This window comes from Podarcis gaigeae (assembly GCF_964106915.1).
Source record: "Podarcis gaigeae genome assembly, chromosome: 1".
Classification (NCBI taxonomy): Eukaryota; Metazoa; Chordata; class Lepidosauria; order Squamata; family Lacertidae; genus Podarcis; species Podarcis gaigeae.
The window spans coordinates 40,184,672-40,209,867 of NC_139678.1; positions in this window are offsets into that span (position 1 = coordinate 40,184,672).

Sequence of the window (25,196 nt, forward strand, 5' to 3'; positions counted from 1 at the left end):
TTTTGTTAATCTCTCTCTCTCTCTCTCTCTCTCTCTCTCTCTCTCTCTCTCTCTCTCTCTCTCTAATTTCTTTAACATATGATGACTGCAAGAAATGTGAGGCAATGTGGGAACACTTCAAAGCACTGCAAGGAACTCAGAGGGGTGTGCATTAGGGGTGAGGCATCCCAAGCCCCCAAACTTCTGGGTCTCTCTAGTCAGCCTTTGGAATTCTTCCCAGGCCACACACCTTCTCTGGTCACATCCTCATTAGCCTTGCTTTGTCCCTGCCTTGGGTGCTTTTTCCTCGCTGACATGTATCCATGAACTGTGATATTGCCTCTTCCTTGGATGGAGGAGGATGTGTGTGTGTGTGTGTGTGTGTGTGTGTGTGTGTGTGTGTGTTGCTGATGTTTGCAGGGCTGGAATGTCAGACCCTCTGAGTGCCCCTATTTTCCAGGGACAGTCCCAGATTTACAAAAGCCACCCTGGTTTCTGATTTGACCCCAGAATGTCCCACTTTTCCTTAGGATATCCCTGTTTTCATCAGAGAAATGTTGAAGGGCATGGAATGTGGAGAACTGTGCAGAGGTTAGAGTTGTAACTGTTGCTCTGCTCAAAGTCACCACAGAAAATCTCAAATGATACACCAGCAGAACATTTCAATTCACTGAGTGCAATTCCATCATCAGGCCACTGCCTCTTGAACACCCTCAATAAAAGGTGCCATGGAATTCTTAAAACAAAACAAAACAAAACAAAACAAAACAAAACAAAAAACACCTTTCTGGAGCTAGTTTAAATGTTAGCTAGGAGAAGGCTGATCCTATCTCTTGTTTGCAGGGAATTCCATGAGAGTGGGGCCACCTTGAAGAAGGCCCCATTCTTCATGACTGTCAGCCCAACCTTTCCCCCTGACAGGCATACGAGAAGGAGCTTTATCAATGACCTTAAAACTCTGGCAGGTGTGCATAGGCACAGGTGGTCCTCCAGATAACTTGGTCCCAAACCATTAAGGGCTTTAAAGGTCATGACCAGCACTTTGAACTGGGTGTGGAAGCAAAGAAGCAGCCAGTGCAGCTGACACAGAATTGGTGTAATAACGTCCAAGCGTTTAACTCCTGTCAACACTTGGGCTGCTGCATTCCACACCAGCCGATGCCCCTGGAGCTTCAAAGGGAGCTCAACCTGTTAAGTTGCTTAACAGATATGCTAGACCTCTCCAATAAGGCTGCAAGAGCTTCATTTTATATCTGCACTCATAAAGATTTAATCACAATCACCAAACAACACAAAGGTGAGATGAAATGAAGCAAAAGCAACGTTGCCAATCAATGGAGGGGGTCGTCATGCAGGAAACATGCAGGAAACTCTTCTTGACCATCTTTTCTACTTGGTAAGGTAACTTTATCTCAAATTCAACGCCACTGCCACCACCCGCCACCTCAAAATGCAGGGGGTGTTTTTCCTGGAAACGCTTTCAAAGAAAGTCCAGCTGTCAACAAGCTGACAAGAACAGAGGTGGCTGTAGTGAAAAACAAAATGTCCAAACAGATGAAATTAACAAAGCAAGAATGAAACTAACATGCCGTGTGGCAAGGTGAAGAGCCCACAGGTTAATTGTCAGTTCACTACAAACTGACCCAAGGAACGCTTAAAAGACAAGAAGGAATTTGAAAAGAGTCCACATGTTGTGTAAACAATGAGAACGGGGAGCAGGCATCTGGAGAAATTAAATTGCAACCAGAAATGAAGTGCTTTGAAGTCCAACAGATCTCAAATGAAAAAGGTCCAAGCCTGTGTTGAGTCTCATGGAAATGAAAGGGATTTATATCCCAACTCACTCACTAAGGTCATCTGTAGGAGTGTCTTTGGTTCTCCCTCAATTTGGTGAGACTCGGGGCTTTTTCCAGCCAGAACGTGGTTCCAGCACCTTTCCGGTGAGTGCCATTGCCATTATAAGAGAACAAGGGAGGCACTCGTGGTAAGTTCCAGCACCTCTTTTTCAAGAAAAAAAATGGTAAAACTTATCTGAAGCCATGAAACTGATCTTTCAGGGTGATCAGCCTGGTCTTGTGCAAGACTCTTCCAATCAACATTCATGAGGCATCCTCAGTATTAATTTGTTGAACACTTTTTATGCCCACAGACTTTTGCAGCCAATTAAAGGGAGGGAACATATTCTGTTAAAGTTACTTGATATTTCTATATACCACTTTGATCTTAGATAGATAGAAAGATAGATAGATAGATAGATAGATAGATAGATAGATAGATATAGATAGATAGATGATAGATAGATAGATAGATGATAGATGATAGATGATGATAGATAGATGATAGATAGATAGATAGATAGATAGATAGATAGATAGATAGATGATAGATAGATAGATGATAGATGATAGATGATAGATGATGATGATAGATGATAGATAGATAGATAGATAGATAGATAGATAGATAGATAGATAGATAGATATAGATAGAGATAGATAGATAATAGATAGATGATAGATAAAATTTTAAGTGCTCAGTTTTGGGTTGAATTTTGCCCCAAGTAACATAGGAATAACATCTCCTCACAAAGACTATATCCTCAGATTGACAAGACCTGAAACATATATGACAAAAAGCTGAGTTTAGTTGAGAAAATACTGCAAGTGGCTTGTATCCAATGTAGTGCTGAGTAGGCTGAGGGTTTTCCTTGTGCAATAAATACTTCTCCCCTTCCCTTCCCTTCCCTTCCCTTCCCTTCCCCTCCCCTCCTCCTAAATAAAGATACAAAGCAGATTTGGAGATGGCACAGGGCATGTGTTGGGTGAGGAGAGGTGGGGATTATGCTAGCAGTAATCCTTGTGCTGACTTCTACTAGCAGAATGGGTTAGCTGAATATAGCCCAGTGATTTTTAATAATGGCTTCTTATATGTCCCCCCCCCCCAAAAAAAATGTAATGCATTCAATTTTAGAAATATAACAAAAAGAAAAAGGTGGGTGGATGGGTTGCTCAAGCATGCTCTGTGATTCAGACAGATGCCCATTGGCATTAACTTAACAGCAACTTTTCCATGGTTATTCACCATATGGGAGGACATGCAAGAAGGAGTAACCGAGGGGATTTTAGTTTCTCACCTTGTGATGACAACTTACTGTAAAATGTATAAGCTCCACTCAGTGTGGAACATTGGGCCTCGTTGTGATATGTGATGATTTGATTTGGGGTTCAAATGTGAGCATCGTTTCAGAATGTTGGGACTGAAGCAAGTTCTTAACTGTGCAGTTCTCTGTATGTTTACTTTTTGTCCAGGGTGGGGGTCAAGTAGCATTTAGTTTATGATTGCACCCTTAAGCACCATGGCCCATTCCCAAGACAAGGACTGATGTTTCAGTGATGCTATCAGCAATCTGCTAGGTTTTTTTGTGCTAAAGGTGCTATTTGAAGTGTGTGCACATTTGGGATCTCGTGTTATGCCCAGAAGTGAAATGAGGTGACAAAGACATTCAGGATTCGGTATACAGCAAATAAGCACTGACAAACCTCATTGCTTTGATGGCTTCTCGGCTTTGCAAGTGAGACTATATTTTCATCTCTCTGTATTAATGCCAGTGGTGGCACATCCTACAGATGAGCCAGAATTCTACAACAAGATTTCATTTGGCTTAGAAGAATGTGCAAATCATGTGGCAGTAGAAAAACTAGTGTATGACACAAACAAATCAATGTTCATGTAAACAGGGATGGAGTGCTGTAGAAGCTTGCAGGGGAAGAATTCATGCAGTTCTCTTGAGAGGTTTAATTGTTTTTAATGAAAGTATGTTGTGTGTTGAGGACCCCAAGCCACCCCTCAAATAACTCATAACTCACACATAATTTTTGTTTAAGGTTTTTGGCATAATTTTGGCCACAACTTTATTAACATACAGTGGTACCTCGGGTTACATATGCTTCAGGTTACATACGCTTCAGGTTACAGACTCTGCTAACCCAGAAATAGTGCTTCAGGTTAAGAACTTTGCTTCAGGATGAGAACAGAAATCGTGCTCCGGCGGCACGGCGGCAGCAGGAGGCCCCATTAGCTAAAGTGGAGCTTCAGGTTAAGAACAGTTTCAGGTTAAGTACGGACCTCCGAAACAAATTAAGTACTTAACCTGAGGTACCACTGTACATGATTGTTAGTGGTTGCTTAGGCATTGGTCAAGACTATCTGTCCCCCCACCTGGGGACAGAACTGACTTCCGGATTCCACTGAAAGCCAGTAAGGGAAAACAATATTGGGGAGAAATGGAGCTGAGCCACAGGCCCTCACTTCTCCCCGCATGCTCCCTGGGACTTGCCGGCCCTAGCCCCATTCCAGGGATTCGGACGAAAGCATGGCAAGCCCCTGGATTCCTTTAACAGAATTCCCTTTCCGCAGCAGCATTGGCAGGGCATGCCCAGCCAATCCTTGCCCCTTCTCCAACCAAGTGATAACCAATGCCTAACCGCAACGTACAAGTTGTGACAATTTGCTATGCAGTAGGCAAAAACCAAATGGCCTAGCCAATCAGCCAGATGGACAAAATTCCTACCAGGCGCCTGCCCCAACGGCAGACGACCCCATGACAGGCATAGCAAGGTCAACGCAAAAACCCTTAAATTCAGGGCGGGCGGGTGGGTGTTCCGATGCATGCAGCAAAAGAGAAAGTTCCAAGGCTACGTGCACAGAATATAAAGCATTCGATCCCTCCCAACAAATTGCAACATATAAATTACCCCAGCAACTCAACCATCCAATCATTGCCACAGGCCATCCTTCCTTCCCTGCCTGGCAACAGAGGGGCGGCCTGGCAGACCCCACCGCAACCCTGTGTTCTCTATGAGGGAGAACACTCTTTTTTTCTTGCATGGGGCCCAAGCTGGGGTGCCTGGGGTTCCCAGGTAATCTCTCATTCAGACCTTGAGAAGAAGAAGAAGAAGAAGAAGAAGAAGAAGAAGAAGAAGAAGAGGAGGAGGAGGAGTTTGGATTTGATATCCCGCCTTTCACTCCCTTTAAGGAGTCTCAAAGCGGCTAACATTCTCCTTTTCCTTCCTCCCCCACAACAAACACTCTGTGAGGTGAGTGAGGCTGAGAGACTTCAAAGAAGTGTGACTGGCCCAAGGTCACCCAGCAGCTGCATGTGGAGGAGCGGAGACGCGAACCCGGTTCCCCAGATTATGTGACTAATTAACCTACTAATTGTTCCTGATTTTATTTCCCTGAAAGAGCACTATGTGAGGGTTATATACATGTCCTCTGAAGCAGAAACTGTGGATTTGTGTGGTGCACCAATGAGCATAGTGTCTAAATGCTCAAAAGTGGGATAGAGTAGCCATGTGAATCAGTCCTAACTCATAGTACTTTGAGTTCAGATACACCAATAGTGAGTTTCAGCTTTACTTCATACCGATCTATGATGGTGTGTATGCCACTTCATGAACTAACATCTGCATGGAGGAATCATCTGTGGATGTAACATGGTTGATCCATATGTCCAGTTCTATCTTCCTGGATGTTGGGCATTTGTATGGAAGAAACCACTCATTGCCCCATTTACTGTGTGTTGTTTTTCCAATCTGAAGCTCCCTAGAAGGACAGAAAGAACTCTGATGATGTTGCTGAGTGCACGAAAAGGTGTTCAGATAAGGTCCAGTATTTGGAGATGTCTAAGCAGATGGTGAAGCTCATTATTGCATGTGCCAAGCAGGGATGGCTTCTCCTGAATTTTGTACTTAATCCTTTGCTGTGCATATGAATGTTGTGCATTTACATTTTCTCTCTGGCTTTCTCTCTCTACATTCAATTTCAAAACTCCAGATAAAAGCTTCTCAAGTGCTTATACCTTCATGCAAGCATTATTGACTTCTTGATTGAAAAGCAAGTCTTTTCTGTTTATGAACATTTTTGTGTAATGCAACCTGGCATTTCTCATCACTATTCCCGGCAGTCTTCTCTTATAAAACTTAATGGATGTCAAAAATGAGTCAAATGAATCAAGTATGAAAAATAAATAGACAAAAGGGAGAACCTGTGTATGTTAACAAATGTCACACACACCCCAAAAAAGAAGAGGAAGGGGGGGACCTCTGTAAATTAAAAACTCCAGGCAGGGAGAAGCACCTCCTTAAAATATATGCAAGCTGTTATCAGAGAAGTTTTGCTACTTGCTGAGAGTAGTTTGTATATTGTGTGGTTTTCCCAAATAGTTTTCGGTTTATGAAGGGGCTGAGATGTGGGAAGAGGGGGGATCTTTCCTTTCCACTGATTTAGGCAGATTAACTGGCCTAATTGGGCCTAAGCTGCTGTGAAGAGAGAAAGAAAAAGGTGAAAGCACAGGCTCTCCAAGTCCTCAAGTCACATCCTCCTGGTTGACTGGTCTGCTTAGCCAAGCTGAAACTGGTCTTATTGTCATGTTGGGTGCATTAATTGGAGTGCAGACTAATTTGCAAGAATGCTTTAGTGCCCTTTAAAAGGTGATTTAAAATTCAAAGTGATGGAAATTGTATAAAAGCATGCTGATCTGATCATTACCCAGAATTCAGCTTGACATTTCTTCTGTTTATCTGTTTTTATTATTTAGGTTTTAAGTACACCATGGAATACTTGCGCAATTCTGCAACAATACACTAGGTTCCCTGGAATGCTTGATAATGCCTCATTTTAAAAAAATAATCAAAGAATACAGAGTGCAGGGATTTCTACTTCTGGTTAAACAAATGAATATATTTTATTGGTGGTATTATCAGAGAAGCTATTTTCTTATATTTCATTTTCATTTTATTTCACGGCAGTACGGAAGGATAAGCTTATTAGGATACCAGATGGAGCAATAGCACAAATGTTCTAATAAAACAGTCTTAAATACAGTGATAATGGTGAACCTGACGTACAGTTTCCATTAGAAAGGGTATAAATTTATTGTTTAATGCATTTGGATTGTAAGCTCCTCGAGCACGGAAAAAGGATTTGCTTCATAACTTGCTTTGGATAGCAGGTCACTTCGCCTTGGACAGCTTCAGATAAGCCCTTTTCTGCCTTAGGTCCAAAGCAGAATTGATGTAGGACTAACATAATATGGTCTGAAAAGTGCAAACCAGAAAGCATTCTGGCTGCTGGATTTGACAGTTTATGAAGGCTCTTCAAGAGTATCCCCACATATGGGGTGTTGAATGGCCCATAATAATAATAATTTATTCTTTATACCCCAACCATCTGGCTGGGTTTCCCCAGCCACTCTGGGCAGCTTCCAACAGAATATTAAAAATATAACAAACATTAAACATTAAAAACTTCCCTAAACAGGGCTGCCTTCAGATGTCTTCTAAAAGTCAGATAGTTGTTTATTTCATTGACATCTGATGGGAGGGTGTTCCACAGGGTGGGCGCCACTACTGAGAAGGCCCTCTGTAACCCCACTTCCTGCAGTGAGGGAACTGCCAGAAGGCCCTCAGTGCTGGACTTCAGTGTCTGGGCTGAACAATGGGGGTGGAGATGCTCCTTCAGCTATACTGGGCCAAGGCTGTTTAGGGCTTTAAAGGTCAGCACCAACACTTTGAATTGTGCTCGGAAATGTACTGGGAGCCAATGCAGGTGTTTCAGGACTGGTGTTATGTGGTCTTGGTGGCCACTCCCAGTCACCAGTGTAGCTGCCGCATTCTGGATTAGTTGCAATTTTGGGGTCACCTTCAAAGTTTGCCTCATGTTAGCCTTCAAAGTTAGCGCATTGCAGTAGTGAATCTACCAGCAAGGATGCTAAATATATGGTACAGTAAGCCAGTTACTGTGTTAGACAAATTGGACACAAGCTAATGATATCACCACCGCCCAGAGGAGCAGGGAAGGCCTACCCCGTTTACCCATCTTCTCAAGGAAACATATCCAGCTAATAGCTTCTGCGGCAACCAATCCCCTGAACTCTCTAAAAATACTGAGCAGACTTGGCAAGAGCCATAAATAAAGAGACTGGTCTTAGCTTATTAGCAGTCTCTTTTTCTATATACAGTCGTACCTCGGGTTAAGAACTTAATTCGTTCTGGAGGTCTGTTCTTAACCTGAAACACCACTTTAGCTAACGGGGCCTCCTGCTGTCGCTGCGCCACCCCTGCACGATTCCTGTTCTCATCCTGAAGCAAAGTTCTTAACCCAAGGAACTATTTCTGGGTTAGCGGAGTCTGTAACCTGAAGTGTATGCAACCTGAAGCTATGTAACCCGAGGTACCACTGTACCCACATCTTACAGATGTAAAGCCACAAGCTTGGAAGGGACTCCAAAGATGGCAGCCAGACTCACCACTCAGTTTCTGTAACAGTGCTTCCACATCACAGGTAAAACATGGTTGTCAAAATGTCAGATGGATGGATTTCTAAAAGAACTGGAAATCCTCAGAGCCCCACACCAACCTCTTACTTCAGAAGAGGCATGATGAGTCCCTTACTCCTGACTAGAAGGTGTTGGTGCTCTGATCATCACAAACATATGATTTCCCTACACGTTCTTCATTTGAAAGCCTTTCCCAACTTTCTTCTTAGGACTCCCCTAATAAGTTTTGGCTCGCCACTGGGTATTTAGACCCAGAGAGCCCCCAGTCCCAGGCTGCCTTGGATTGGCAGCTGTTTTTCCCTCTTGTTCTTCATTTTAGGAAAGGCTTCCAAGCTTTGGTTCTTCTTCACTTCCCCATTGACCACTGGCGGCTGATGATACGAAAACAAACATTTTTATATTATTGTAATGGTTGTTAGGGGTTACTTGTGCGTAACCTTACTTCAGTTCAGTTAGCTTGCTTGCCCCAACCATGCCCAGGGTCGGAGCTCGCCCTCCGTGACCTGTTAGTCACTTGCAGAATCCGAGAGTGGGCGTCTCTTGAACCTCTTCCAGCATAAAAGCTGTTTGACCCCGAGTCTCCTCCTATGTTCTCTGCGCAGAACGCATCTGCGCAAGTAAGGGGAAGGCAGGGGCGTCCCAGCGCTCTCTCCACTATCGTCGGGGGAAGGGTCTTGGAGCCCTGTCACCAATTCCTCCATCTCCCTCTCTTCTCTATGGGTGTTATGTTGAAATCCTTCCCCCCTGCTCGTCCCCTCTCCGGCATCGCTGGGTGGCCCTGCCTCCGTCTCTCGTTCTGATGGCATTTCCCTGACATCCACCTCCTCCCCAGGACCCCCTTCACCCCCGGCCTGACCCTGTGATGGGACCTTGTCCCCTTCTTCAGCCGACGATGCCGGGAACCCCCGAAAGGAGCTGCTGTCGTCGTCCGTGGACTCAAACACCGCTTCCCACCTGCTCCAATTTCTCACGGTCGGGACTTCCCCATCTGACTCCTCCTCTCCTTACGAAAACCCACGAAATCCTCCTCCTCCTCGTCGGTGGTGGCAAATTGCTCCTCCCAGAATCTCCCGAGGGGTTTGGGCTTCCTCGGATACCTGTTGTGGAACTCTTCCACCAGATATCCATCATCTATTTCCCCTGCAGGCACCCACGTGTTTTCTGACTCGGGTTCCCCCTCCCAAGCCACTAGGTACTCCACCTGCCGCCCTCACCAGCGCGAATCCAGGATCTCCATTACCTCGTGGTGGCGTTCCCTCTCTTCCATTAGTGGGTGGGTGAGCCCTTCCCCTCCTGCCTCCCGGACCCTCCGCTCCCCTCTGTACTGTGAGAGCAGTGACCTATGAAATACCGGGTGGATCTTCATGCTGTCTGGCAACTTGAGCCGGAACGCCACCGGGTTAACTTGGTGGGTCACCTCAAATGGTCCCAGCCGTCTTGGCCTCAGTTTCTTACACCCGCCCTTGAAAGGTAAGCCTTGTGTGGATAACCACACCCGGTCCCCCACCCTAATGGTCTCCCCTTCCCGGTGGTGTTTGTCTGCTTGTCTTTTGTACACTTCCTTGGCCCTATCCAGGTTCATCTTAAGCTGCTGGTGCAGAGCTTCCATTTCTTCCACAAACTGCTCTGCGGCGGGCACGCTCCACCCTTCCTCCCCTCTCCCAGGAAAAGCCCTGGGGTGCAACCCATAATTAGCCATGAACGGGCTCATCCCCGTGGACACATGCTCAGCATTGTTATACGCAAACTCCGCTAGTGCTAGCTTCTCTACCCAATCATTCTGTCTCTCGTTGACGTAGCAGCGTAGATATTGCTGTAAAATGCTATTCGCCCTCTCTGCTTGCCCGTTGGTCTCCGGGTGTCTCGCCGTCGAGAATCCCACTTCCACCTGCAATAAGCTCATGAGTTTCCTCCAGAACCTCGAGGTAAATTGTTTCCCCCGGTCGGAGATAACCCTCGTCGGAGCCCCATGCAACCTGAAAATGTTATCCACAAACAACCGGGCAGTTTCCTCTGCCGTTACTGCATGTGAGCACGCTATAAAATGGCACATTTTGGTTAGCAGATCTACTACTACCATGACTGCTGTCTTCCCTCTAGATTTGGGTAAATCGGTCATGAAATCGATCGACACCTCCCCCCATGGTCTTCCCGGTGTGGGTAAGCGCTCCAGTAACCCCGCCGGGGCCGCCCTCTCTCCCTTGGCCCGTTGGCAGTGGTCACACCCCCGTACATACTCTCGTACATCTTCCCTCACCCTTGGCCACCAGAATTGCCTCGTAACCAGTAACATGGTTTTGTGTTGCCCAAAGTGCCCCGCTGTTGGGTTGTCATGAAGCTGTCTGAGAACCCTTTCTCGCAGGGCTTTCCCGGGCACATACATTGCTCCCCTGTAATACAGCAGTCCTTCCCTCTCCTCAAAGCCTCCCTGATCTCCCCCCGTTCCCCTGAGTTCCCTGATTCTGGTTTGGGCGAATTCGTCCTGGCGAATCAGCTCGGTTAGTTCTCATTTCCCAACCAACGCTCCCCCGCAAACCCATCGTTCCTCAGGAAACACGTGTCGAGCTTCCGGCGGTCCTTCTCCTTCCGTATACTCGGGCTTCCGTGAAAGCGCGTCTGCCCTCACGTTCTCTTCCCCCAGCACGTACTTGATCTCAAAGTTGAACTTGGAGAACTCCTGTGCCCATCGAATCTGTCTCTGGTTGAGCACTCGAGCTGTTCTCCAATATTCCAGGTTCTTATGATCCGTGCAAACCTGAATCTTGTGCTGTGCCCCTATTAGGAGATGTCTCCACTGCCGAAACGCTGCATAAATAGCTAACAGTTCGCGATCATACACCGTGTAGTTATGCTCCGATTTGTTCAGTTTCCGTGAGAAGAAGGCGCACGGCCTCCAGGTGTGTTGGCTCCGTCCCGGCTGTAGCAACACTGCTCCAATAGCTCTGTCTGATGCGTCGGTCTCCAGCCTCATCGGCTTCTGCAAATCCACGTGCAGGAGCTGTTCCTCTGAGGCGAATGCCTTCTTTAGTTTTTCGAAGGACCTTTGGGCACTTTCCTTCCAGACGAACTTCTTCTTGCTACTGAGACAATCCGTGATGGGTGTGGTCAAGTGGGCGAAGTTCTTGATGAACTTCCGGTAGAAGTTGCTGAACCCGAGGAACCTCTGCACATCCTTCCGGGTCTTAGGGGCCTTCCATTCCAGCACTGCCTGCACCTTGCCAGGGTCCATGGCAAGTCCTTTGTCCGACAACTTGTATCCCAGGAATTCCACCTCACGGGCGTGAAATTGGCACTTTTCCAGCTTGACCCACAATTGGTGCTCTAGTAGCCTCTTCAGCACTTCCCTGACGTCCTGGATATGCTGTTTTTCATTGTCCAAATAGATCAGTATGTCGTCCAGAAATGCTACACAGTTTTTGTACAGCAGGGGTCCCAGCACATGGTGCATGAAGCTTTGAAAACAGGCTGAGCCCGATTGTAGTCCAAATGGCATGACTAGGTACTCAAAGGCCCCTAGGGGGGGTGAACATGGTGGTTTTCCATTCGTCCCCCTTCCTTATTCTAATCAGATTGTATGCTCCCCAGAGGTCCAGCTTGGTGAAGATCTTGCCCTTCCTCACCCTAGTCAGAATATCATCAATTCTGGGCATTGGGAGGGTCACGGGTTCCGATACAAGGTTTAGCCTTCGAAAGTCAACTACAAGCCTCAGCTGATCCGTGTTTTTCTTGTCCACAAAAAACACAAGGCTGCCCCCCACTGCCTTAGATTCCCTTATGAACCCCCTCTTAAGGTTTTTGTCAATAAAGTCTCGCAACTCCTGCATCTCTCTGTCCGACATGGCATACAGCTTACCCACCGGTAGCTGCGCCCCAGGGAGCAGGTTGATCTGGCAGTCAAAGGGCCTATGTGGCGGCAGCTTGTCCGCTTCCCTCTCACTGAAGACTTCCTGTAAATCCGCGTACTGTGGCGGCACGTCCGCTCTCTGCTTCAGTGTAGTTGCTGCCACTCTGGCCAACCTCACCCTGGGTTTCACCCCTGCTAGACAGTGTTCCAAACAGTGTGCCAACCCGAAGGTGACTGTCCGTTGGTGCCAGGCTACCACTGGATCATGTAGCACTAGCCAGCTCATGCCCAGTATTATCGGAGGTCCCGCCAGTGTGGCCACGTGAAAGGCAATGGTCTCTGTGTGCCTGGAAGCACTCATTCTCATAGGTGGTGTTTGATGTGTCACTTCCCCTCCCAGCAGCTCCCTGCCATCTATCGTGGTCACTTGGAGTGGGAAATCAAGTGGCAACAGGTGGATCTGGTGCTCCAATGCAAACTCCTTACTAAAAAAATTACAGGAGCTGCCTGAGTCCAGCATTGCTTTCACCTTGACTGGGTGTCCATTTGGGAGTTCTAGCACCACCTCTATCACTATAGAAACCTTGGGTGGGTCCGTTTGGGGCACTTCTGTTATCTGTTCGCTTGGCTGCTGCGCCCCCCTGTGGGCAGTCAAGTGCTGTCGTTTCCCTGCACCTTTTCCTCTGCCCCCTCCTCCTCGCTTCCAGCGGCTCCCACCATCCCTTGCCAATCCTTTCTTTGAGGACAGACCCTGGCAAAGTGTCCTGGCCGTTGGCAGAGGAAACACTTCTTGGTGCTTTTCCCAGCCTTTCCCTCCCTTTTGCCTCCTTGGTTGGCGCCAGAAACCTTGCGCGCCCGCGCTCCATCGATTTCCATGGGCACTACGTCATCGGCGGGCAGCTTAGGCATCTCTGGAATGCGGTAGTCAGAGTGGCGCTCTCCCCTCCCTTCCCACCTTTCCAAAGTGCGCGCTTCTTGGCGAGCGCCTATCGCCAGCGCTGCCTTTGTCAGCTGATCCAGAGTCTCCGGGCGGGGCGCGCGGGAAAGTTCATCTTTAACGGTTGGGGACAACCCCTCCTCAAACAGCATCCGTATGGGAGGGCTATCTAGATCCCATCCGAGCCGGTGTATTAGCATCGCAAAGCGGGACCAGTAGTCTCTCACGGAAAGTTCCCCCTGCTTGCATCTCAGCAGCTCCCTTTGGGTAACGCTCTCCCCCAATTGGCTAGAATACATTGCGTCCATTGCCTGAAGAAACTTCCGAACGTCCTTCATGGCGGGGTTCTGCGAGGCCATTAGGGGTCTAACCCATTCCCTCGTGCTGCCCTCAAGGTGCCCCACGATATACGCCACTTGCGCTGCCTCGTCAGCAAAGTCATCATGCTGCAGCTGCAAGGCATACTCTATTTCTGTTCGGAATCCATTATATTTCTGGGGCTCCCCCCCAAATTTGTGTACTAGTCCTGGCACCTTCTTTGCCACTGGGGTAGGTCTAACCTGCGCGTCCTGGGTGCGCCTCTCGTCCAGCCGCGCCATCAGCAGTGCCACATGCCATTTCAGCTCCTGGTTCCTCTTTAGTAGGTCCTGCGCCCCCGCAGCTGGCTCCGCTGCCCCGGCGCCTCCAGTCTGGCTCATGTTTCCACTGCTTGCGCACAAGTAACAGCAGAGCACTCTCGGATTGCTGTAATGGTTGTTAGGGGTTACTTGTGCGTAACCTTACTTCAGTTCAGTTAGCTTGCTTGCCCCAACCATGCCCAGGGTCGGAGCTCGCCCTCCGTGACCTGTTAGTCACTTGCAGAATCCGAGAGTGGGCGTCTCTTGAACCTCTTCCAGCATAAAAGCTGTTTGACCCCGAGTCTCCTCCTATGTTCTCTGCGCAGAACGCGTCTGCGCAAGTAAGGGGAAGGCAGGGGCGTCCCAGCGCTCTCTCCACTATCATCGGGGAAAGGGTCTTGGAGCCCTGTCACCAATTCCTCCATCTCCCTCTCTTCTCTATGGGTGTTACGTTGAAATCCTTCCCCCCTGCTCGTCCCCTCTCCGGCATCGCTGGGTGGCCCTGCCTCCATCTCTCGTTCTGATGGCAGTTCCCTGACAATTATTATTACTGTATATTTCCTTTTTCATATTTCTGTTGCACACCACTTTTGAAGCATTTTTTGGTAAAGTGATTTATAAATCCTTTAAAAAATCAAATAAAATTGGCATGATGTATTGTTTATGTTAAGTCACTGTTGTAGCCTCTGCAATATTTGCAGCTTTCTTGACATTATTCCTATTAATCGATAGCTGGCAACTGTCTGTATTATGGCATGTTTCAAAAAAAATGCTTAGCATGGCAACGTTGTCTACATAAAACATATTTAATTTGTGTGCAAAAACTATAGTGATGTATGATTTCACCTCTCCCCCCGCACTGTTTGTCTCTTACCATTGCGTGGCAAGGTCCCAAACCCTCCTGAGATGAAGCAAAAGGGGGCGGGTCCTCGACTGCAGGCAATTTAAATAGTCCAAGCCACGCCCCCAGACCAACCGGATTGATCGGCCCCAAGGGATGACACAGCAGAGGACTCCAATGGCACCAGAGCTATCCTGCCCCGTGCTTGTGGGTCGGACTTGTGCCCAGCCCACAATCTCATCTCCCCAGGAACGGGAAATAGCTTTCTTGTTGGTGATTTTTTTGGCCACACAACTTGCATGCACGGACAGATAAATTTGTCAATTTTCATTTCACATCAGTTTGCATTATTTATTTGTTGTTTTTTTAAATTCTCCTGATGAAAATTCATTAGCATTTTAGCACAATTTCCCCTCAATATACAAGCAGCGACCGATTTATGCACATCCAACTGACACGTGACTGTGCACTCACACATCGCAGCTGTTAGGATATAGTTCCATTCCACCTTAAAAGGGTACAGGCATGATGTTTGTGTATCACATGCCTGTTTACTCCCAGCACTGTCTGCTGGGAACTTCTGTTGTATATTGCTTTTGTATATATGCCTGTTTCACTGGACACAAAGGCAAACAGTCATGTTTTCCTTTGTTCCTGAACTACATTGAATAAAGCTGTAAATATGCTCTCTCTGTCTGCATCTTCCATTGTGGATGATTTATACACTCTGCTGACAGAGTTTGCATGGGTCTCGGAACGTACCTGAGGCTCGTGTCGCTAATTGACTGATGCTGTTCCACGGGAGACAGGTGATCGTCTGGAGCCGGCTGGGGGCCTGCCTGATGCCCCCGTCTCCCTGGCAGTATCCCAACAGCAGCGACCCAGAAGTGGCTGGAAAAGGGGGCAGTACAGGAGGTGGAATGGGGTCAGGGCGGAGCAGGATGACCTGAAACACAACCCCCACACAAATCAGGGCTGAAAGGAAAGCCCTGCCTGTACCCATTTTGTATGCAGTTTTGCTGAATATGCACATTTCTCCAAAGGAATTTCTGTGTGTGTGTGTGTGTGAGAGAGAGAGAGAGAGAGAGAGAGAGAAAGAGAGAATGAGAATGAATGGGTCCTGCATGCAGGTTTTGCACAGGCACCTGGTTGGCCACTGTGAGAAGAAAGTGCTGGACTAGGTGGCTCATTGCCTATCTAGCTCTTCTTATATTCTTAAGGCCAGAAAAGACTGTGACCTTGGAGAAATAGACATACTAGATATGGCACCTTCATTGGCTTCACAACCCCCATGAACCTAACTTGTCTCCTTCTCTCTATTTCTCTCTCTTCTTTACAAGAGGAAAGATAGGAAGGAGAGCAATATCATTTTATTTATTTATTTATTTAAAAAAACCTATTTAAATTGATGTGAAATGTTACCAGGTGCTAGCGTAAAGAACTCAAATACACACCAGCAACAATATTAACCCAACAGATTGACATATTTTACTGATACAGTCATATCTTATAAAAATCCATAGCCACTGTATCAGTGATGGAATGAATTATCTCTACACGTTCTTTGCTAAACAAAAAAACAACCCACAACACAACACTTTTGCAAATGTTTGACATATTTTGTGGGGCAGAACCACGTGTGTCTTGTCAAGTGACATAACTCTACAAGACAAATGCCATATGCCAAAAATTAGAAAGCTCTGTGTTCATCTCCAAGCGATGTGCCTTCTACATTAGCATTTATAAAGCACTAGATTTATCTTTCTGCCTTTATGCAATAAAAAGTATGCAAAGCGAGTGAAACAAGACAACATCAGCAAGATGGTCTGGCTCTCGATGTGTCATTTTTATTCAAAAGTCCAAAATGTTAGCATTCTGTCAGAATACTGCAAACAAACAAACACAAGCAAAAGAAAGCCTGTTCAAATCAGCATCATTTACCTGCACATGTGTACATGGCCTTTTAGAAAGGTGCATAGATAGGCTACCATCATTTAACGTGTGAGGAGGGCTGCCAACTTCATAATTTGAAGAACCATGGGGTGAAAAGGAATTGGTCTCAAAAGCTATATGCTCCTTGGTGTGTGTTCTCCAAACCCATCATCCCCCGAGAATTGGTCTCAGGACAAATTGACTACATATTCAAATCTGCATTTCAGAGTGAATGAATGGTCTACCTTTTCTTGTGTGGAAAAGGATTGGCTGGAAAAGAAGCCAATCCATTACCAGCTGGGGTGCTGGGTTACAAGAATGGTCTGCTGTGGCAGCCTCCTCGCAGCTCTGCCATAGGAGGAAAAGCATGGTCTGGGAGAATAACCCTGAGGTGAAGACCCCTGTGGAGGCACACCTGTGCCAGAGCTACATATTTCATTGTAGGGTGCAAAAGTCTGTCCCTCTACCCCGCCTCCCTAATTGTGAACACTGAGCTGTAAACCTGCATGCAACACCAAAGTAAACAGGGGGAAGAATCTACTGATCCTGAAAGATTCCTACAGAAAGCCTTTTATAGTGCTTGTTGCTTAGATGCACCTTAACAAGTCTGAAAGATCAGTCATGATCATGGTGGGTTTTTCCTCACTGCTTTAATCAAGTTAAGCCAGTGGTGTTAGAGAAGCTTTCTTGTGGGTACCTGTGCCCAAGTTATCTGGATTCCAGATAATTTGGGCACAGCAACTCACAAGAAGACCACAAGGTTAAACCACAGAGCCTAGGACTTGCTGATCAGAAGGTCGGCGGTTTGAATCCCCGCAACGGGGTGAGCTCCCGTTGCTCGGTCCCTGCTTCTGCCAACCTAGCAGTTTAAAAGCACATCAAAGTGCAAGTGGATAAATAGGTATCACTCTAGCAGGAAGGTAAACGGCATTTCCATGTGCTGCTCTGGTTCGCCTGAAGGAGCTTAGTCATGCTGGCCACATGACCCGGAAGTTGTACGCCGGCTCCCTCAGCCAATAAAGCAATATGAGCGCTGCAACCCCAGAGTCGGTCACGACTGGACCTAATGGTCAGGGGTCCCTTTACCTTTTTTACTCACAAGAAAGCGTCTCTTCTAACACCACTGGCTTAACTTGATTAAAACAGTGAGGATCATATTTGTATTGTATACCATAGTCAGGGATAGGAAAGCTCCAAAAGGCTCTTAAGAGACAGCTATAATCATCACTCATAATCTAAAATATAGCCAACAAGGATAGTGGGGGCTGGCGGCAGTGGTATCATAGGAAGACAGAAAAAAGAAGTGAGTTGGTTCACTATTGTTGTTTCTCTAAACGTAAGTTGGGGACAGGAAGTGGGCTGTAGCAACTTCCTTTAAAAGTTACACATACAAATATCACACTAAGTAATTATAACTGGAAGGACTCTCTGGAAGGACAGGTCGTGAAGCTGAGGCTCCAATACTTTGGCCACCTCATGAGAAGAGAAGACTCCCTGGAAAAGACCCTGATGTTGGGAAAGATGGAGGAAAAGGAGATGACAGAGGATGAGATGGCTGGACAGTGTTCTCGAAGGGACTAACAAGAGTTTGACCAAACTGCGGGAGGCAGTGGAAGACAGGAGTGCCTGGCGTGCTCTGGTCCATGGGGTTACGAAGAGTCGGACATGACTAAACGACTAAACAACAACAAATTATAACTGTTAACTGCTCAGTAGACTAAGCAGAAAATGTGGTCTCACAATTAAGCAATTGCCACCTTGAAAAGGAGTATTATTGTCAATTACTAAAATACTGAAGAGTGCTGGCTATTAGTGGTGTGCTAACATTTCCCCTGTTCTAACCCAGCTTTCATTTCAGCGGAGGGCAAATGCCTAGGTGCTTTACTCGGATCGTCAAAGTGATACAAGAAAGATGAAGCAGCTATTAGAATTTAATCATGGTAATTTCAAATGATTTTTTGTATTTCTAAGCCTTTTAAATATTAAGGTTTGTTTTTACTACAAGAAGCAATTTAACAATGTCTTTCTCCAGTATTCGAGACAGGAGAAGATTATTAATTAAAATAAATTATTCTCACTTTTCGCTTCTGAATTTTGTATTTTGGCCTGAAGTAAAAGGTAAGTTCTGAGCTCCTTGATAATGTATGGAAGCAATTAGGCAGCTTTCTTTTTTTACTATAAGGCTTGCAGATAAGGCTTTTGGTTAAATATATAACAGAAAGATATATACACAATATACACACAGAGCTAAGATGAAAATGACTAAATCATTGTAATGAGTGCCACAGAAAATGAATGAGAGGGAAAGTCAATATGTTGTTAATGTCTTCTCTTTCAGTCCTGTTGGAGCCTAATTAATCTGGTTCAAACTTATGAACTTTCTCTGCTCTGTTGCAAGTATGGCGCAGAACGTTGACAATACGTCTTACATCGCTTGATGTAGGCAAGTTTCATAGAGCTGCATTTCTGGGCCTGGCATCTGTAGGCTAAATTAGAAGTGTGGGGAGCAAACATATGAGGATTTGGGGAAAGTGGTTAACTTTTTTAAAGGTTCTTAGAAGATTTCATTTTCTCTGCTGGTCTTGTTATCTCTAATTCCAGTGTGTGTGTGTGTGTGTGTGTGTGTGTGTGTGTGTGTGTGTGTAGCAGGGGAGACCAGTAGCACCCAGGGGAGCAGCACTGGTGGGGCTCCATGCTATCCCAGGGATGCATAGAAACCTCAACAACTCTGTACAACTCCCCACCTGCAATGATTTGCCTTCCACTTTCACATGCATGGACGCATGATAACAAACACATAGAAACTGACAGAAGATGGTGTTACTGTTCTTGTGGCATCAAGCCATAACCCTTTACCTTCAATGCCAATGATAAATCAGCTCAGCATAACCAAATGGTGGGAAACTGCTGTGCTAGCCTCGTGAAATTCTTACTCCTGGGAACATGCCTTTTCTAGTGGAAAGAAATATGAACGTGGCAAACAGAAATGTTAAATGGTAATGTCATGCTTCCATCACAGTTGTGCGGTTCATATTAGTGATTATGTTTACACCAGTTAGCCTGAATTTTGCCCTCAGCCCAAACAGTTTAGGCATTTGATCCACATGAATTATTGCTTTAAAGATGGAGACTCTTAAGGCACTCTTGGTTTTGGTACAATGCTGAAGCAGTAAAGTGGACCACTTGTTTTTAGCTTTTCACAATGAGCCAGATATCCGCAAGCTTACTGTACTGTAGATGAAAGAATGAGTAAAAAATGGATGCTGTGGGATGCTATGGGAAAGGGATAAAACACATATGCAAGTCCTTGGATGGCCTGTGACTTTTTCTCCAAGATGGGCATAAATTCTGAGATACTGCAACCAACTTATAAACCAACTAGTTTGCATATGATGTGTTTATGCATTATGAATTATTTGAAAAAAAATATTCAAACCCCTGGAATATTCATCTGGAATCACCTAAAATAACTATTCCAAATACCTACTCATTAACGAAACTTACATATCTTGTTACTATAGAAACAGAAGGGAAGCAAATAGAAGTGGGGTAGTTCCTCATTTCTAAAAATGGCACATATTAATATCATTAGAATAGCAATGATATTATTACTTAATATATATTGGTATGAGTAACACCATGCCCTATGAGGAAATATACACACTGACAAGGTGGATAGTTAATTATCAGATAGCTTGATGAAACCTAAAGAAAGGTCAGTGAAGAAAATATATAACAAAAGCACTATGGGTTATTAAATTAACACTAAAAATAAAACTACAGTCACTTTCCTGATGTTTACATGGCATAAAGAACATGTTGTCATGTGGGGAAGGACACATGTATACATCCCCCTATCTAGCACGTTCATAATACAACGCATGACATTGCCAATCCATGCAAGCATCCATAGGCCTGAAATCTGCAACTCATACTTTTCAAATGTGAAGGGCAAGAAGTCCATATGATTTGACCCTCTGTAACCCTGGAGCATCCATGTTCCATGTTGCATTACAAGTGTTATAGAGAAGGGGATGTCTGCTGTTCATCAGAGGGACAGGCCCTTCTGACATTGGAAAAGGTATAAATGTATTACCAGATAATTAGCAGACAGAATAGTCAGACACCATCAGATAATTGGTAGATGAAACAGTCTGGAAAAAATGGTGTATAGATGTAAATGTAACATGTAGACATAGGTGTGTGTGCATCTATCTAATTTCTATTTTACTTCCTTTGCGCTAATTATGTCAACTGCAACATAGAGTAGGGTGCTTTCCAACTCTACAGTTCTATGATTTTATAAGAGAAAAACAGAAAATAAGTTGATCTGGTAAAAAAAAAAATCCAGTTTGGAAAGTCATATCTTATAAAGCAGAATACGATAGAATGTTATTTATTCTCAACTGGGAAATTAAACTACTATTTTGAGAATTTGCCATTTTTTCTACAGCGCACCATCACTATTTAAAGCAGCGACACTTAAGGAATTTGAATGTTGTGAGTTCGGAATGTACAGGTCAGAACTGAGCAATTTTGCACTTCTCAAATGTTGCAACACAGTTCTCGGCAAATATAAATGTATCCAAAATGCATTTAAATATGAATTTTGCAAAAGAAACCCAAAACACAACAACACCAAAACCCATTAGCATATGTACATTGAGATTGCATTTTAAAAAATGCAGATTGATGTAGATACGAATGGAACGTAACGATGGGTAAAAACAACAAGAAAGTGGCACTGATCAGAAGTAAGCTGACTTGTCCATTTCTGATTTAAAATATGAAAACTATGTAACTTGGGTTCTGTGAGCATGACTTGGCTCACAGCATTGTAATTACCTAAATCTAGCTAATATTATCATCTAGCTTTCTGAACATAAGGGGTTCTTGTGGGGACTATTTGATCTCACCTTCCAGTGAGCAATGCAGTATGTGGGTTTTTTGGTTTGTAGCTGATCAATCAGGAGTGGGTTAAGTGTCCTTGAGGAAAATTTGCATAGAAATGCATTTCTGTTATGTGAAAATAATAATATATTACATAAAACATTTGTGTAATTGATGAGCTCCAGAGACCAACAGAGAGTGCTTCAATACATTGCACAAGGCATCAGTTGCTCTGTCAGCACATAGTAATACACAACAAGATATAGCCTTGTTCCTCTTCCAGTTACCTCCAAAGATCAAGGACACATAGAAAGGCATTCGTGGTGAATGTTTCTCTTTTCCCCAGAGTCCACCAAAGTCTGAGACTGTGCTTTCCAGACACACTGTAAGTCAGAGCTACGCAGTTGTGGAGTAGTTCTCCATTTGTGCAACAGGGGTTCCTTTTCTTTTCTTTCCTCCTTCCTTTGTTCCTTTCTCCTTTGTGACTTCCTGTGTCTCCCACAGATTTGCTCTGGAAGATGTCTGAACACTTCAGAACATATTTTGGGGACATGAGGTGGCTGCAAGGGGCAGGGGAATACATTCCACCAATGGTGTCCATTCCACTGGTGGACGTACATTGATGGATTTCATCCACTGCTTTTATTTTGCTTTTTTAATATTCTTTTTAACTGCACTGAGTGTTTGAAAGAGTGGGATTGGCTCAATCCAATCAGTTCATATATTGCTGCAGAAACAAAGCTACTCGTTGCAAATAAAAACATTTCTACTGACATGTTTTCTTGAAACTGACGTTCCAGTGCAGCCTGGGCAACAATGCATAGAATGTGTTACATTCCTTTAAGTCAGGGGTGGCTAACTCAGAATCCGTGGTCACTGGTCCTGCTTACTGGGACTGATGGGAGTTGTACTTCAGCAACATCTGGGGTGCCACAGGTTAGCCATCCCTGCTTTAATTTATAGAAAGAAAGAAAGAAAGAAAGAAAGAAAGAAAGAAAGAAAGAAAGAAAGAAAGAAAGAAAGGCAGGCAGGCACCTTGAGAATGCTATAGTTATGAAAGGTAGTCATTTATATTTGAGCATTGTTCGGGAAGCTTTGTAAAGGCCATCTTGGTAGTCAAGAAAACCCCACAATTAACTGGTAGTTGTGGTAACAGTAAGCTTATATATGTTTATATTCACTTGCTCCGATATAAGCTAATTGGCTTGCTTTGATGTTATCGTTATCTGTGGGCCCAGAAACAGGAACTATTTGTAAGACTTGGGTATTTGCCACCTATGCAGTGGTGTAGCATGGGTTGCCGATGCACAGGGTGGGGCAAGTTCTGTGTCCCCCAGGAGGACTGGGCAGCTGGGGTAGGGGGGGCGTGCAGAGCCCACACAGAGGGTGGACAAAGCCTGCCTCCAACAAGCTCCTTGCCCATCCATCCACCTGCCCACTAGACCAACCAGCCTGCTGTCAGGGCTCTGTGCCCATTCTGGGGGCGTGTGATTGTACCTCCTCAAAAATATGTGCCTGGGGCCATGGCCCCCTGCTCCCCCTGCTACACCTCTGAATCTATTCCCACATCTGGTCAGGTGAAGCAATGGGAAATGCTAGACAAAGTGTCATATGCTAGCTACAAGCAATCTCCTTGCTGTGGTGTCAACCCGTGTCTACAATAGCTAGCAGACCTGGCAGACTGCTTTGCTGTAAGTCTACACCCTTCTTTAATAAAGCACGAGAACAGATTACTCTGGTGTTTTTGACATCCTTCTTTGGTATCCCTGCACCCAACCACTCTCATGAGCCCTCTTTTGGGCCTGCGGTTCAGAACAAGCATACATTACCCATTTTAACACTCCTCTGTGTTTTCTATGACTTGTAGCGATATTGATCTGTAAGCCAGCTGAAGAATGTGACAATGTCTCTTTGCTGTAGTGGTTAGCTCACAATTGATGCACTCTTACAAGATGGCTTATTTCTTCCAGTAATAAGTGTATCTATCGCGCACACATGCTCTGTTATTGAGATGGAGAACAGTCTCAGAGCACTAGCTCTGACCCTGAAAGGCATAGTGATTCAGGGGGATGGGGAGAAATGTTGAAACCAACAGCTCAGGCCCTGAACAAGCAATCAACATTTAGAAGTCATTGTGCACCATCAAGTTGTGAAAATGAGAGGGAGCATGATGTGTGCACAGCCCTGAACAGAGCTTGGAAAAGAGCCCTAATGACTTGACAGAGAGCATTACTTTAATGAAACCACTGCAGCTCTGAAGAATGCTTCACGAAGACATGTTCATGCTGTATTCTTCTGTCACCACTGTTGGCCAGAGTGCCAAGTTGATAATTAATGAAGCAGCAACTCTTGCCTAATGGCATAAACACTTGGTTACTCTTTTGAATAAAATGTGAGTTTGATTGACTCAGATCCACTATTTGCAATCTCATAAAACCATAGCCATGGACAATAATTGATTTACTCTCCTCTCCAGTTGGCATTGCTGTACATTGAGAAACAGTTCAGCACATAAGTGCCTTGGATCGGATATGCCGTATTCATTCACTATGAATTACTAACAAGACGCAGAAGTCCCTCTTTAGAGCTTTGGTGTGAAATGCTGTGTTCTTCTACATTTCCTTTTGCTTGTTTAAACACAGCTAGGATCGCCAGTATGAAGTGTTTCCATAATTCAGCTTTGACATCCAAAATCATGGCCAATTCCAATTCTGGAGCTCACACCTCAATGAAAAAAATAGCCTTCAATTCAGCAAACAGAATTTCACATGCATAGATTACTTGAAAAGTTTCTTCGAAATCTTTGAAACCCTTTGTTATTTAAATCAGAATTATCATGGGATAAACTTATATCAATTTGGTGCAACATGTCTTTGAAACTGTACTAATATGAGCATTTCCATCACACAGAATATGGAAATAATCTAAGACACGCTTTCCTTTACACATGCTCTCTAAAATGTGCATTCATTTTTACCCAAGTGTCCACTGACAGAATGTATGGTCAGCCACTGCTAAATTGTTCAGAACCAGCCTAGTCCCATACTGATCCAAGGACGAGGAATAAAACAGTGGAGGGTCCATGTTAGTTACAGTATTTTTTGCTCTATAAGACTCACTTTTTCCCTCCTAAAAAGTAAGGGGAAATGTGTGTGCGTCTTATGGAGCGAATGCAGGCTGCGCAGCTATCCCAGAAGCCAGAACAGCAGGAGGGATTGCTGCTTTCACTGCGCAGTGATCCCTCTTGCTGTTCTGGCTTCTGAGATTCAGAATATTTTTTTTCTTGTTTTCCTCCTCCAAAAACTAGGTGCGTCTTGTGGTTTGGTGCGTCTTGTAGAGCGAAAAATATGGTAGTTTAAAATAGAGTCTAATAATGGCCGATTTTTCAAGTGTTATAAACAGCCAAATGTTTGGAAGATGATTAGTTTATAGTCCAGAATTGCTGATGACTCAGCAGTTGTTTGGAGATTCTTTCCTGATTGACTGTGAATCTCTGTGTTTGAATGGCATCTGCACCAGAACCTGAAGATGGTGACAGACCCCCCCTCCTGAAGGAACGATCTGAATAAACAACAGTTTTGCGGTGAAGGAGAAAGCAAAATCCCCCTCAGTCTTTGCAGTCTTTGGTGCAATAGGAAATCTTGCTGGCAACTTAAACTAACCAAACAACACCTTCTCCATTCTATTATAAAGAGTCTCACAATGACAAACTAGTTCCCCACTAGGCCCTGTGAGACCTCAGAAGTGACCTCCAAGGCCCCATGAGGCTCCAGAAGAAGTTGGATGTGACCTCTGAGGCCCTGCCAGGCCTCCAACAC